At 56.7% G+C, this 15445-nt stretch overlaps 3 pseudogenes; all 3 read right to left on the reverse strand.

Annotated features, from left to right (window-relative positions):
• Positions 1 to 70: 70 nt before the first annotated feature.
• On the reverse strand, positions 71 to 2866 carry LOC146420567 (protocadherin gamma-C3 pseudogene; annotated as a pseudogene).
• Positions 2867 to 3519: 653 nt separating this feature from the next.
• On the reverse strand, positions 3520 to 8537 carry LOC146420568 (protocadherin gamma-B5 pseudogene; annotated as a pseudogene).
• An 84-nt stretch (positions 8538 to 8621) lies between these two features.
• Positions 8622 to 15383, reverse strand: LOC146420569 (protocadherin gamma-A2 pseudogene; annotated as a pseudogene).
• Between the last annotated feature and the right edge of the window lie 62 nt (positions 15384 to 15445).

Raw genomic sequence — 15445 nt, forward strand, 5'->3', positions numbered from 1 at the left:
AACCCTCAGGATGGCTCATTTGACTCCAAAGAACACCTGTTCAGCTGTTGCTGAACTCTTTTGGGTCATGGCACAACTGGATATCCCTCCCAACCCCAACACGCAACCACACACGTACGGCACAAATGAACCGTGGCTCTGCCCAGCACCGGGACATGCCAAGGAAGGAGCTACATTACCTCGGCAGGTGTGGTGAGCCGGCTGGCAGTGCCCACAATCTGGTGGTACAGCCCTGGCTCACCATTCCTTATGGTGCCCTGGCGGCTCCCCAAGGGGCTGGAAGTGAAGGGCTTTTTACACAGGAGATCACTCTGGCGAGAGTCCGTGGTGAGATAGACCTGGTGGTAGAAGTTGGGCGGCGTGAAGCCACCCCGCACAGCATCAATGTGGTTGAAGGGCCCTGGTGTCCTGTACGTGGTACTCCTGGCGCTGTTGTATAGCTCCTTTGACTGCCTCCACTTGTAGCACTTGAAGATGCCCACGGACAACATGGTGATGAAGAAGGCTGCTGACACCAAAATCACAGCCAGGATGAGATAGAAAGTCACGTGTCTCCTGGGATCATTGGCAGGTGCCACATCAGTGAGGTCAGTGAGCACCTCCTTGACCATCTCGGCCACAGAGATGGAAACAGTGGCAGTGGTGGACAGCACGGGCTCCCCATGGTCTTTCAGCAGGATGACTAAGGTGTGTTCGGGAGCATCATCCTCACGGAGCTGGCGGGCCGTGAAGATCTCCCCATTGTGCAGCCCAACTGAGAAGAGGCTGGGATCTGTGGCCTGCAATAGGGTATAGGAGATCCAGGCATTGTACCCTGCATCCGCATCCACCGCCACCACCTTGGTGACCATGTGCCCGGCGGGAGTGCCTGGTGCCACCACATCAGTGTAGGTGGTGGTGGTGGTGTTGGGGTGAGGGTACAGCACAGTTGGGGCATTGTCATTGAGGTCAGTGACAAACACACTGACTGAGACATTTGTGGCCAGAGGCGGAAAGCCACCATCCTGGACCTGCACCATCATGTTGAATTCCACCCGGTCCTCATGGTCCAGGGAGGTAAGCACGTAGAGGGTGCCATTCTCCCGGTTGATGGAGAAAAGGTGGCCAAAAGTGGGGTCACCCTGCAAAAGGGTATAGGAGAGGTGGGCGTTGCGCCCAAGGTCCGGATCTGTGGCACTCACGTTAAGGATGGGAATGCCGGGCACATTGTTCTCCAGAACATAGACATCATAGGAGTCCTGGGACGACTTGGGCGCATTGTCATTGACATCTGACACCTGCACCAGGATGTGTTTTACTGCAGACAAGGGTGGTGAGCCCGAGTCCCTGGCTGTGATAGTGATGTTATACTCTGCTGCCTTTTCCCGATCCAGAGCTCCTTCTGTTTTCAATGTGTAGTAATTTTTGAGGGAGGAGCTGAGCATGAACGGGATCCCAGGGGAAATAAAACAGTTCACCTGGCCGTTGTCATGGGAGTCCAAGTCTGTTACACTCAGCAGAGCTACGACCGTCCCTGGGGCTGCATCTTCAGGCACAGGGCTGTACACAGAAGTCACTGTCACCTCTGGAGCATTGTCATTCACATCCACGACTTCCACCAGCACCTTGCAATGTGCCACACCAGGAACAGCTCCCTTGTCTTTAGCCTGTAAGTAAATCTCGTACAACTTTGTTTCCTCATAGTCCAGCTGTCCCTTGACCCTCAACTCCCCTGTGGCTGAGTCCAGAGCAAAGAGTTCTCGTACCTTGGCGGGGGTGTGGCTGCTGAAGGAGTAGACGATGTCTCCATTGGGCCCATCATCCAGATCGTATGCACTGATCCTGGCGACCAGGGTACCGCTGGGCGTGTTCTCCCTCACACTCGCCTTATAGGTGGACTGGTTGAAGACCGGGGCATTATCGTTGGCATCTACAACATCAATGTGGATCTGCACCTGGGCCGACCGTGGCGGGCTGCCTCCATCCAGCGCAGTCAAGACCAAATTCAGCTCCCTTTGCTCCTCCCTGTCCAGCTCCTTTTCTAGCACCAGCTCCGCGTACTTGCTGCCATCCACCCTAGTCTGCACGTCGAGGGCAAAGTTCGGGTTGGCGCTGAGCTGGTAGGTCTGCAAAGAGTTAATTCCCACATCGGGGTCTTGCGCGCTCTCTAGCGGGAAGCGCGCTCCGGCAGCCACTGACTCACTGATTTCCAGCCTCGCTTGGCTGCTGGGAAAAGCCGGGTCGTTGTCATTGATGTCCTGAATCTCTACGGTGCCGCTGTACAGCTCGAGCGGGTTTTCCACCACGATCTCAAAGCTGAGGGAGCAGGGAGAGAGCGCACCGCAGAGCTCCTCCCGGTCTATCCTCTCGTTCACCAGCAGCGCCCCGCTCGCCAGATCCACCCCGAAGTACTTCTTGTTGCCGCCGGACACCACCCGCAATCGGCGCCCCGGCAGCCGCCCGAGGTCCAGCGCCAGGTCGGCTACCACATTCCCCACCGCGGAGCCTCTCCGCGCCTCCTCGGGGATCGCATAGCGAATCGCGGCGGAAACCCAGTCGGAAACTCCGAACAAAAGCAAGAGGCTCAGTACCTGCCCCGTCGTCACCCCGCGGCTCCTCACAGCAACGCCGTTCATCGCACAGGACGGCCGCGCTCTCCGCTTCGCCCCCCCGCCCCGGCTAGAAACTCTCAGCTCGCCCCGTCATGCCGCTGCCCAGCGGCCCCGGGAAGCGGCGGCGGCGGCGGGGAGCCGGGCATTGCTCGGCGGGCTCGGCGGTGACTCACTCCCAGAGTCTCTCTGAGACCGTCTGCGCCTCATCCCGGCTCCGAGCGGGGCCGGGCCGCCAGTTCCCCCCCGCTCCATCATTGGCCGACAGCGGCACACAGAGTCCCGTCCAATAACTGCACAGAGCGCAGGGCGCCGGAGCCCCGCCGCCGCCGAGCCCCGCCGGAGGGAGTGCGGCGACCTCGGCCCGAGGACAGAGGGGCTCGAGCGGGCAGAACCTGAAGGGAGAGCACAGCCCTGCGAGAAACCCCACTATAAAAACAGCCGGGCAGGGAGAGCACTGGCAGAGGCAGGGTAGATCGGGCACGGTGACTGCGTGCGCGGGCAGAAAGGTGTAAAAGTTGATAGAGATAGCGACGCCAGAAAGGGCGATACGGAGACGTAGGGTGTTTAGGGGATGTGTCCCAGGAACCCCTCGGTGGAATGAGGCAGCGGGAGTAAGAAAGGGAGGTGGAACGGGCGGGAGGACGAGTGGGGAGGGTTGTTTAGGGTAAGAAGGAGAGCCGAGGAAAGCCAGCACAGACACGACGCGCCAGCCCCCAGCGTCTCTCAGGACCTTCAGGATGCCTGTCCTCCCACCCAAATGCTCGGCCAGCCCCTTCCTGGGGGGAAACCCTTTTCAAGGCGTCGCGACGTCGCCGCTCAGTGTGCCACCAAAGTAGCGTCGGCGGCAAAGAGACACTGATTTAGTGCTGCCAAATTATGAGCAGCTCCTCCGGCCGCAGCACAGAGTCTCGCCACAGGGCGGCTCCCGACGCAGGATTTCCAGGAGCATCGCCCCTCTTGCGGGATCCCCACTGCCACCACTATCCCAGAAGGCATCTTCCCCGACAAACCGCAGAAATCTCGGTTTAATACGCCCTCCTACTCTCGCCATCTCCAACCTTGCTTCCCGGTACTTTTTTCCACCAGCCAGAGGCAGGGGAATCACACTCTGCAGCGTGCAGGCTCACCGGGGTGGGATCAGATCCCCCTCCCGCACAGCAACAGCCGGGCAGGTCAGGGCAGCGGCAGTGCCTGGTCCAAAACCAGACGTTTCCTGCCTTCAGGGTTTTTGCTGTCATCAACAACAACCTGTGTTATGTCGGGTTTTCCGGCTTCTCACGCACCCATAGGGATAAAATGACCGAAATCCCGGCGTTCGTCGTCTGTCACCCTCAGAACTGCTCGGCTGTCACGGGGTAACGGAAAGTGGACGAGGAAGGTTGATAAGGGAGTGCCAGGAACCCTGTGAAAACCCAGCTGTGACACAGAGTCCAGGTGTCATTCCACAGCCGAGACTGATAAAGAAGGGATGGCGATGTCCGGGAAAAATCAAAATCAGCGCCCACGCATTCATTCATTTATGGAGGCTCTCAAAGCCTTGAAGAACTGGCACGGAAACTTGCGGCGGGTTATTTGTTACCCCTCTACTTGTGGTGGCCGAGCTCATTGAGCAGGATCTGCAAACCACCCGCATCAGCGCTGGACAACGACTTTCTCCAGAGCGAGAGGAATCTCGACTCTGTCTGCGCGTCCTCGCCCTGCTCAGTCCTAAAAGCTGCCGTGAGCACATGGGATCCACCCAGAGACGCAGTACTTCTGCATTTACATGATGAGTCGGCAATATCAAACGAGTCGGCGCAGTCTGTCCTATCTACATGCTCAGATATTTCCTTCTCTCCTGATTAATCAAAGATTAATCTCCTGATTAATCGTTGCCAAAAGATAAGCTTTATCAGTGCTATTTATCATACTTATAACCAGTCCAAATAATGTGATGGAAGTATAGGGTTCACACTGCTAAAATCCAGTGTTAGTCATCTAACGTTCCCAAAACACCTCTTTTCTCATAGAAAACCAAATCACAACTTTAGTTCTTTCTTTCTTACATGTAATCTAAAACCAATAAAATCCATAGCTCTCTTCGACACAAATCTTGAAGTAGTCCTCAGCAACTTATTTTCTCTGAAATAAATTTTTTTTCCAACCACTGTAAGCTCTGAATCCTTTTTTCAACCACTGCCCATTTCGTGGTTTTCCTCAATGTGGTTTACCAAATAATTCCTCGAACGTGGGGACCGCAGTTCTCAAGTCATTTCCCTTCCTATGAGTGCACACACCACCCGTACCAGAGTACCTCGTCCGTTTAATCCCAGCAGTAGTGGGATGGCCAAGCGGCGGAGAGATGAGTAGAGAAGAGATCTCAGGAAAGCCATGGAAGACAGAACAGTTCCATCTACCATATTTCGATTAATCTGGAGACATTACGTCTCCTCCACACCTTTATGGGAAACATGAATATTGCAGAGGACGCTTCAGAGCGCCTGAAAGCGCCGTTGGGAGGGAGAAGAGTGGAAACGTACGACAGCTAAGGGGGAAGACGCCCTCCTCTGCACCAGGAAATAATTCGGGAACGGATTCAAGCCAAATCCCAGCTTGAGCCGCTCACCTCGGCGTTTTTCCCTACTCCGCTTGGGCTCCAGAGAAGCCAGTGGCAGCAGGGAACACAAAAGCTTCTCCTGCTAGATTCCAGGCTTAGAGCTCCACTGGAGCACAAGCTCCAGCTTTACAGACGGAGGGGAAAAGATAAGTTACGGGTGTACACACCTTCAGTTTAAGAGGTTCAGAGTACTCAAGAATCGAGCTTGCCACAAAGGGGAGAGAACTACTCGGTTGCTGCCCCTGCTGAGTAAACACGCCGGGATAGATCACACATGAAAAGCGCTCAGGCGTGGCAGTGACAATTAGGGGTCATTAGACCAAGGTAAAAGGGTTGGTTTAGTTCAGATTCCACGACACTTTTTTCCCGCTCCACCTCGAGTCCATCCCATCACTCCGGGTCGGTGAAATTCGCACCTGTCTGTCTTTCTCCAGGACAGACTGAAGTACTGACAACTTTGAGTAGCTCCTCGGGGAAAATCGGCAATTCGCCGATAAGAGTGGCCAGGACAAAAGGATGAGTCAAGCTCTCACACACCCACCCACACCTCCATGCCCCTGAGCTATTGAACAGTATGTCGGGACTTTCAGCACTGCCGGTTGATTACTGATCACCGACAGCAGAAGAGAGTCAAAAACATTCACACAAACCCACAGAGAGGGACCGCAGGACAGAAGCTCACCTGTGCCGAGCTCCCGGGGCTAGGAGGGTCCTTCCGGGAAAGAGTGCCTGAACCAGGATCACCGGACAGGAGACGGGCAGGCAAGGCTGCCGTCCCTGGTCTCAGGAACGTAAAGTCTTTCTGCCCCGACTCGGAGGCTAAACACACTTCGTAGGAATAGGGCAAGGGGAGAGTGCTGCTACAGTAGTTGTACGGTGCTTTAGAACCCAGGGTGGAATACAGTTCCTTATCAGAAGTTATAAAAATGGGAGGGCTCCTCGACCGTCGCCATTTAAAGAAAAAAACAAAAATGACCGTGGAAACGAATAACAAGGACACGAGGGAGAGCGACACAACAAGAATGAGGTTCACATCAGACGACAGCTCGGACACAGTGTCTCTGTCACTCAGCTCCGGCAGCACCTCCTGCAAGCTCTCGGCCAGCACCACGTGCAGCGTGGCCGTGGCCGACAGCGCCGGCTGCCCGTGGTCCTTCACCACGGCCACCACGCGCTGCTTGGCCGCGTCCCTCTCGGACACGGCGCGCGCCGTGCGCACCTCGCCGCTGTGCAGCCCCACGCGGAACAGCGCCGGCTCCGACGCCTGCACCAGCTCGTACGACAGCCACGCGTTGCGCCCCGCGTCCGCGTCCACCGCCACCACCTTCGCCACCAGGTACCCGGCCTCGGCTGAACGCGGAACCACTTCCAAAGGCGTCGGGGCCGCTCCCGGAGCCTCTCCGGGGCCCGGCGCCGCCGGCCAGAGCACCCGCGGCGCGTTGTCGTTGCGGTCGAGCACGAAGACGCGCACCGTGGCCGTGGAGCTGCGCGCCGGCGCGCCGCCGTCCTGCGCCCGCACGGCCACCGAGAACTCGCGGCACTGCTCGTAGTCGAACGAGCGCTGCGCGTACAGCGCGCCGCTCCGCGCCTCCACCGACACGAGCGGCGCCGCGCCCGCCGCGCCCGCGCTGCCGCCCGCCAGCCAGTAGCTCACGCGCCCGTTGGCGCCCGCGTCCGCGTCCCGCGCCTGCACGCGCAGCACCAGCGCGCCCGCCGCGTTGTTCTCCCACACGTAGGCGCTGTACGCCTCCTCCTCGAACACCGGCGCGTTGTCGTTCACGTCCGACACCTCCAGCACCAGCTCCGTGCGGCTCGACAGCGCCGGCCTGCCCCGGTCCCGCGCCACCACCGTCACGCGGTGCTCGGACGCCTGCTCGCGGTCCAGCGCGCTCGCCGTCACCACCTTGTACGAGCCGCCCGACGACGCCACGATCGACAGCGGCGCCTCTCCCGACAGCTCGCACGACACCTGACCGTTCTCGCCGGAGTCTCTGTCCCGCACGTTCAGCAGCGCCACCACGGTTCCGACCGGCGAGTCCTCGGGCACCGGGCTCGAGAGGGACAGAATCGTGATCTCGGGTGCGTTGTCGTTAACGTCCATCACCTCCACCTCCACCTTGCAGTGTGATACTAAACCCCCGCCGTCCCTCGCCTCCACAAGCAGTGTATAGCCTCGCATGTCCTCGAAGTCCAGTGCCTCCTTCAATGAGATTGTTCCGCTTTCTGCATCCACCACGAACTTCTGAAGCACCTTGGTAGGCATTTTTCCGAAGCCGTAGGTGATGCGGGCGTTGTTGCCGGCGTCAGCATCGGAGGCAGAAACGTTTAGAACAATCAATCCCGGCGGCGCGTCCTCGCGCAGGCTGACGCGGTACCGCTCCTGCGCGAACACGGGTGGGTTGTCGTTGGCGTCGGTGACGTTGATCCAGAGCTGGGCGGTGCCACTCCGGGGCGGGTCACCGCCATCTAGCGCAGTCAGCGTCAGATGCAGGCTCTGCTCGCTTTCTCGGTCCAGCGCGCGGCGCAGAACCAGCTCTGCAAACTTGCTGCCGTCCTGGCTCTCTTTCACCTCCACAGCGAAGTAGCCGTTGGCCTCCAGCTCATAGCCTTGCAGCGAGTTGCTGCCCACGTCCGCGTCCTCAGCAACACCCACGGGAAATCGGGCACCAGGAGCTGTAGACTCGATGATTTCAAAATGGATGTTATCCTTAAGAAAGCGCGGCGCATTGTCATTCACGTCCTCGATGGACACCTCGACGTGGAAAACGTTCAGCGGGTTGTGCACCAGCGCCTCGAAACTGACAGAACAGGACGCTGTCTGGCCACACATCTCCTCCCGGTCCAGCCTCTCATTCACGTACAGGTTCCCGTTTTCCTCATTCACCGTGAAGTATTTCAGCTGCTTCTTGCCGGCAGACGCCACCCGCAGCTTGCGCGCCGGCAGCTCGTCGGCGCTGAGCCCCAGGTCCCGCGCCAGCGGCCCCACGAGCGAGCCTCTGCCCAGCTCCTCGGCGATGGAGTAGCGGACCCGCTCCGCCGCCGCCCCGCAGCACACGCACAGCAGCACCGCGCACAGCAGCGCTCGCCCGCCGCCCGGCCCGCGCCTCTGCCGCCGCCTCACCGCCATTCTCTTTGCGCAGCGCTCGCCAAGCTCCTGCCTCCTGCCGCTGCCCTGTCTCCCTTCCAGCCGCTCTCGCCAGACAGCGCGGGGGCAGTTAAAAGGCAGAGAGGTCGGCTTCGCCTCTCGCCACTGCTGCTGCTGCTGCTGTCGGTGCCGCTGCCGCTGTGGCCGGCGCCGGGCGAGCGAGCAGCCTGCGGGGGCAGGACGCGGCTGCGGCGGCTTTGGGCGGCGGCGGCTCCAGCGCCGCTCGGCGGCGGCCAACAGCGGCACCCGGAGGCGCTGAGACGCCACTGCAGCCGCCTGAAGACGGCGCTCAAGGGGGTCTCGCTCCGGGTCGCACCGTGGGCAGCTCCCGGGAATTGTCGCCACCGGCTACAGAAAAGAGCGAGTCAGTGTTCAGTGTGGCGAATTTTCTCATTCCCGCGGAAAGGGGAATCGAGTAGCTCTGATCAGAAGTGAAAATGCAGAGTCTGGCTGGGGAACGTGTAGTGGAGTAGAGGAGGATCACGCAGACTTGGTACGAGGGAGCACAGGTGAGTACAGGTAAGTACAAGCAGGTACATTGTGCAGCAAATTCCTTGCAGATTCAAATCCTTTCTGTTGTTGCTATGGACTCTCTTTACGCAGCTCTTTTATTTCATTTCTACCATCTCTGTGAAGCAACGTCTACAAATACTTGGGAAGAGAAGCCTTTGAAGAAGAGAAGCACCAGAAGCACCATTTGCTTTCCGGAGATTCTTGTTTACATTCCTTTTATTTTATATCCCTCTCAGACTGACTGAGACGGGGGGAAAACGGCAAATCTTATTCTCTAGAGCAGCATTATCCGTACATGATCCGGATTTTACAAATAAAGGAGATTACCACAACTTCTTGCCCTGGAACTGGGAAGAATAAAGCATTTCTTCAAAAAGCTTTTTCAGTGAACGGTGTAAATAAGTAGATCTAAGAACGTGGACGGAAGAAAAAAAAAGGTATCCATGCTCCCAGGATACTTCAGTTACCAGTGTGCTACTCCGAGAATTGTAATAAAAGAGGGTTACTACTCCTATGTGGTGATGCCCGAGGCATACGTGACATTTCAACTACCTTTCCCAGGACAAAGCCTTCGTTAAAAAAAGACGACAGAAAAGTCACAAAAAGAAATTTCAGAAAGGCAAAACTAGAAAAGGAGGTTTACCCACGACACGAACACACTGACGAGTACTTTGCCTCAATAAAACAACAAACGCTCCCGGCGTGGGACAGTCTGAAAACGGAAACGATAAAACGCTCTTGAGAGCAGTGGCTATGGAAAAGCACTTGAATCACCTCGGTGCCTGTTTGTACTGACGCGACCTCTCAGCAACCATCAAATGAGAAATCACGGGATGCAAGACTCTCCACAAACCAACAACTCGTGTTTCATGACCATGTAGAAAGCACGGAATGTTTTGACCAGCTGAATCATTTCAAGCCCTTCACGAAACAGGATTTGGGGAGCTGTTGGTACATCAGGTTTTCCTAACACTCCTATTGCTCAAGAAATATCTCCATGGATTATTACTACGCTCATTCACAGGGTCCTGGGGATAACTCAGTTCCCGATTATGCCACTCTTTCCACTGCCTCGAAAGAAACAAAGATGTAATCTACAAGACTCAGTTTCTCTTTCACAAGCTGCTTCTGCTGTAGCAGTTAGCAGGAAACGATGGCTCGGCAACAACATTGCTCTGAAAACACGCTCTTCCTCCGCAACAAGAAGCAGCCACAATCTGCTTCAGCTGGGGGAAGGACAGGGAAGAACACCAGCCCATATGGAGAAAGTATTTAAGCAGAATCTCGCCCTTCCTCACTGTTTGTTGCGTCGCATTGCATTAATTAGACACCGCTTTCAAACAATTCACGTTAATTGAGAACTCTGTGTTGTAAGACAACTGTGATAAATACAAAAACAGACGACTGACTTTTGGAAAAATCTTCAAGCAATAAACAGTTCAAGATGAAAATACCTGTGTATGTATAATAGTCCAAACCTGTGAGCAAGAAATGAACACTGGCTTCAGGCACATTAGGATCTACTGTCACTAGACCATCGGCTACAGCACCACCTGTACATCTCTGAAAAAGGCACAATGACCAAGAGTAAACTAGGTGAAAATTGCCCATAAGACAGTAACAATCCCTCGAAAATCAACCTTCGTTTGGCAGAAGAGGCTTCTCGTGGACAACAAGGTCATTCTCACAAAATCATCCCAGGTGCAGTAAGACTGGATTGTGCTCACAGGTTGATAAGGAGCACAGAAGGAAAAAACAACTTTTCTAATCAGTAACGCAGTAAGAACGTACGCTACTCTCTTCCTCATACATTGTATCGATATTAAACACTTGGCATCGAAAGATCGAGCGCTGCTACAAGAGAGAGAATGATACAAAACAAGACTGAAGGCGACATAAAAAGCAAAAATGCACAATTCCACACAACAAGTGTGTATCCACATTTCCTGCAGGGCCGTGCCGTCTGTAATTCTACCCAGCAGAAACATCGACAACAAGCTCTAATTTCTAGATATTCACCCACACTTTGAAGGCATAAAAAGAGGTATATCGTCTCTAAGCACGACATTCAGTCAGCGAACATGCAGTTCTTCGACTCCATCGTTGCAGGAGCACAGCGATGACACACCAACAAGGTGACAAGCCAGTGATCACGCATCTATTTTAGAATTAACAACATTAACAAAAAGCAATTGCCCTCCTCTTCCACTATCTCTACTCACTCCCCAGTGTGAAGCTCACTTGTGACTCAGCCAAAGAAAATCCCCCAAGAAAACTCGCAGAGTGCCTGGGCATGGTCTCTCGAAAAACACACAGTGCATTCTGCTACACAAAGTTGGCACTGCTGTCACTACTGGTTGAGGAACATAACGCGTGAGGCACTTCAAAACGCAAGTAATTTAACAGACCCAACACCAAGCAAGCAACCACGGATTCACGTTCAGTTTACAACAATAGCTTACATTTATCCTAAATACAATTAAAAGAAAAAGAGTACGGAGTGATATTTAAGTATACCAAAGACAGACTTCAGAAAAGTGCCGCTGTGAAAAATCCATACTACAGTGTAATTCATACTCTGCTATAAACGATAAACAATAATAAAAAATATATAAGATCAAGTTGTACTATACAGGCGAGCAAATAATGAAGCAGGGGAAAAAAAAGAAAAAACCAACCAAACAAAAAGCTGCACGATTGAGTAAAAATGTGAAAATATCACAAGAGAGAAATTTCTGCAAGGGAACACAAATGTTCTGTTTGTCACCCTACTCCAGCATATGTGCTGTCGAGAACACAGCTGAAACTGCTCACAACGGAAACTTCCACCTCTATACAATGCAATACAGCAGGTGAACAGACCTAATACTGACAAGAAAACGAAAAGTAAAGGACCTAGAAAACTGATAAAAACAAAAGGTCCCAAATCAAAAATCTCCATCCAAGAAGAGCCTGAATTCTGCAATGCCTACCAACCAAAAGACGACGATCCGACACCAACGTCCACATCCCAGCAGCAAGAATCACCAGCGCATTACTAAATGAAGCTTTACCTTTCATGACACAATATTTCCTTACACACGCCAGGAACCACAGGGGAAAAGGACAGAAAGTAGTAGGAATTAGCTGCAGTAGGAAGAGTCGCACACAGAATTTGGACCCAGAAACTCACCGAGGGAGGGGTGGGATCCGCGGGGAGGGCGCCAGCAGGATCCTCGTCCCCGAGCAGCGGCGCGGGCTCGTCGGGAGGCGGCCGGGCAGGGACCGGCAGGGTGTCGCAGCTGCTGGCGCCCGAGAAGCGCAGCTGGCTCTTGCGCGAGTCGGCCGTGAGCGACACCTCGTGCGAGTAGGACTGCAGGAAGGCGCGCACGCCGTCGATGCCCACGAAGTGCGAGACCGGCACGCCGCGCAAGGCGCCGCTGCTGGCAGCCAGCACCTGCTGGCGACGCCAACGGCGCAGGCGCAGCGCCAGCAGCAGCAGCAGGAAGGCCAGGAAGAGGCACGAGACGGCGGCCACGGCCAGCACGAGCCAGCGCGTCAGGCTGCCGGCCGGCTCGCCCGGCGCCGCCTCCTCGGCCGCGCTGCCCAGCTCGGCCAGCAGCTCGGCCACGCTCTCGGCCAGCACCACGGTGAGCGTGGCCGTGGCCGACAGCGCCGGCCGCCCGTGGTCCTTCACCACCACCACCAGGCTCTGGCGCGCCGCGTCGCGGGCCAGCGGGAAGCGCGCCGTGCGCACCTCGCCGCTGTGCAGCCCCACGCGGAACAGCCCCGGCTCCGTCGCCTTGGCCAGCTCGTACGACAGCCACGCGTTCTGACCCGCGTCCGCGTCCACCGCCACCACCTTGGCCACCAGCGCGCCGGGCTCCGACGAGCGCGGCGCCAGCTCCACGCCCGACCACGCCGCGCCCGACACCGACCCCGCCCGCGCCGGCGGAGGCGGCGGCGGGTACAGCACCTGCGGCGCGTTGTCGTTCTCGTCCACGATCAGCAGCCGCACCGACACGTTGCTGCTCAGCGCCGGCGCGCCGCCGTCCTCCGCACGCACCCACAGCTCCAGCTCGCGCACCTCCTCGTAGTCGAACGAGCGCAGCGCGTACAGCGCGCCCGTCTCCGCCTGCACCGACACGTACGACGACAGCGGCGCGCCCCGCACCCGCCCCTCCCACAGCCGGTAGCGCACGCGCGCGTTCTGCCCCCAGTCCGCGTCCGTCGCCAGCACCGTCAGCACCAGCGCGCCCGCCGCGTTGTTCTCCGCCACACGCGCGCTGTAGCTCTCCTGCGCGAACACCGGCGCGTTGTCGTTCACGTCCAGCACCCGCAGCGACAGCACGGCGCTGCTCTGCAGCGGCGGCGACCCGCCGTCGGCCGCCCGCACCGTCACGTTGTACTCCGACACCTGCTCACGGTCCAGCTCTCTCGCTGTTAGCACCCGGTAGTAATCTTCAAAGGATTTCTCCAGCCGGAACGGGACGCCTCCGTCGAGCGTACAGCGCACGTCGCCGTTCGCACCCGAATCGCGGTCCTGCACATGCAGCAGGGCTACAACCGTCCCAGACGGTGCATCCTCAGTAATCTCATTTAGCGCCGACCGCACCGAAATCTCGGGTGCATTGTCGTTTATGTCTGTGACGGTGATCACGACTTTGGCACTGTCGAAACGGCCACCACCATCCCGTGCCTGTACCTCCAGTTCGTAATAATCCCCTTCCTCGAAGTCCAGGCTTCGCAACAGAGTGATCGCTCCATTCTCAGAGTCTAGATGGAAAATAGCCGTGTCTGCCTCTTTCTTAAAAGAGTATTTCACATGCCCGTACAGCCCCTCGTCGGCGTCCGTGGCCGTGACGGTGACGAGGGTTGAGCCCACGGGCACGTCCTCGGGCACACGCACAGTGTACTCGGACTGGCTGAACACGGGCGCGTTGTCGTTCGCGTCCAGCACCGTCACTCGAATCCGAGCCGTGCCCGTCAGCGCCGGATCGCCGCCGTCACTCACCCTCAGCACCAGCTCGTGAAACGCCGCCTCCTCCCGGTCCAGCGCCTTGGCCAGCACCAGCTCGGGACGCTGATCGCCTCCGGGGCCTGACTGCACGGCCAGCGAGAAGTGCTCGTCGCCGCTCAGCTCGTAGCTCTGCAGGGAATTCCGTCCCGAGTCCGGGTCATGAGCCCTGGCCAAGGGAAACCGTGATCCTGGAGCTGTCGTCTCGCTAATCCTCTCCTCCACCTCACTTTCCTTGAAGCTGGGGGCGTGGTCGTTAATGTCCGTGATTTCCACTTCGATTCGGTAAATCCGCATTTCCCCTTCCACTATCAACTCACAGCGAAGAATGCATTTCTCCACCAGCCGGCACAGCTGCTCTCTGTCGATCCTCTCCGCCGTCACTAAATGTCCCGTCTTCCCGTGCAGAGCAAAAAACTGCGTCCTGCCTTCGGAGACAACGCGGACACCGCGACCGCTGAGCTCCGGCAGCTGCAGCCCCAGGTCCTTGGCCACGTCACCCACGAACGAGCCCTTGGGCATCTCCTCGGGCACCGAGTAGCGCAGCTGCCCCCACACCGCCTCCCACGCCGCCAACAGGACGGCCCAGAGCAGAGCTCGCTGCCGCCGGCCCCAGCACCTCCCCGCCGCGTTCATCTCCGCTGCAGCACCGCTCCGCCGCCTGCAGCTCCTCGCCGCCAACCCAGACAGCTCCCGCTCCGACTCTGCTCCCAGATTCTGAATAGAGTCTCAGCTGCCGGCCCCTCTGTCTTGCTACAGAATGGTTCCGCAGCGGGCGGACACGCTCGCAGAGCGCCCGGCCTCCGACCCATACACCGAGGGAGCGAGTGAGTGAGCCGGTCCGCAGCGGGCGGGGCTGACTGCAGAGCTCCGATCTTCCTCTCGCTCCTCTCGGTCAACAGCGGCGCCCGCAGCCTCCTCCCGGCACTGCAGGCACCGAGCGCTGCCGAGCGCTGCCCGCCCTGCCTTTGCACACGGGCAGCTCGAGAGGACGGGACGTATAGACTAGGAAGACGTGGCATTTCATCCAGCGCGGACCTTCTGCCTAGGCTGTTGTCCAGCTGATCTCCGGTTTCATCCTCCAGCTGATGACGATCGGGCAGAACTAGCACGCTTGCTGTGATTATGTTTTTTTCTACCGCACAGGAAAATGTTTTTATCATTATCATCTAACATGGATCTAACCCTCTCATAATATAATATCCGGAGTATCACGAGTTTTACTGCATACGTCCGAAAGCATAAGCGCAGGTTTCTTACGATTCGTGCTTGATGAAAAGCCTTTCAGCAGAACAAATTTTGTTATGGAACAGGGAACTACTCATAAACAGTCACAGTGGTAACCGAATCCAGCACTAAAGGGACGGTCCTTGTTATTGTGCACCTGCACATCGGAAATTGCTCTGAATAAGCCTGCATTAATCCCCGTTTTCTAACCACCACTTCGGAATTTTTCATCACAGGCTTACTTGATATAGGCATGACATAGTGCTTACTCTGATGACTTAAAAATCCCACACAGATCTTTTTTAAAATCCTAAATTAAACCGTAGCAGTAGTATAAGCATTTCTGCAGAAGCCATCACTGTTTTTTTCCGCCTATC

This window comes from Lichenostomus cassidix, unplaced genomic scaffold (genome assembly GCF_008360975.1).
Source record: "Lichenostomus cassidix isolate B80296 unplaced genomic scaffold, HeHo_3.0 HiC_scaffold_784, whole genome shotgun sequence".
Classification (NCBI taxonomy): Eukaryota; Metazoa; Chordata; class Aves; order Passeriformes; family Meliphagidae; genus Lichenostomus; species Lichenostomus cassidix.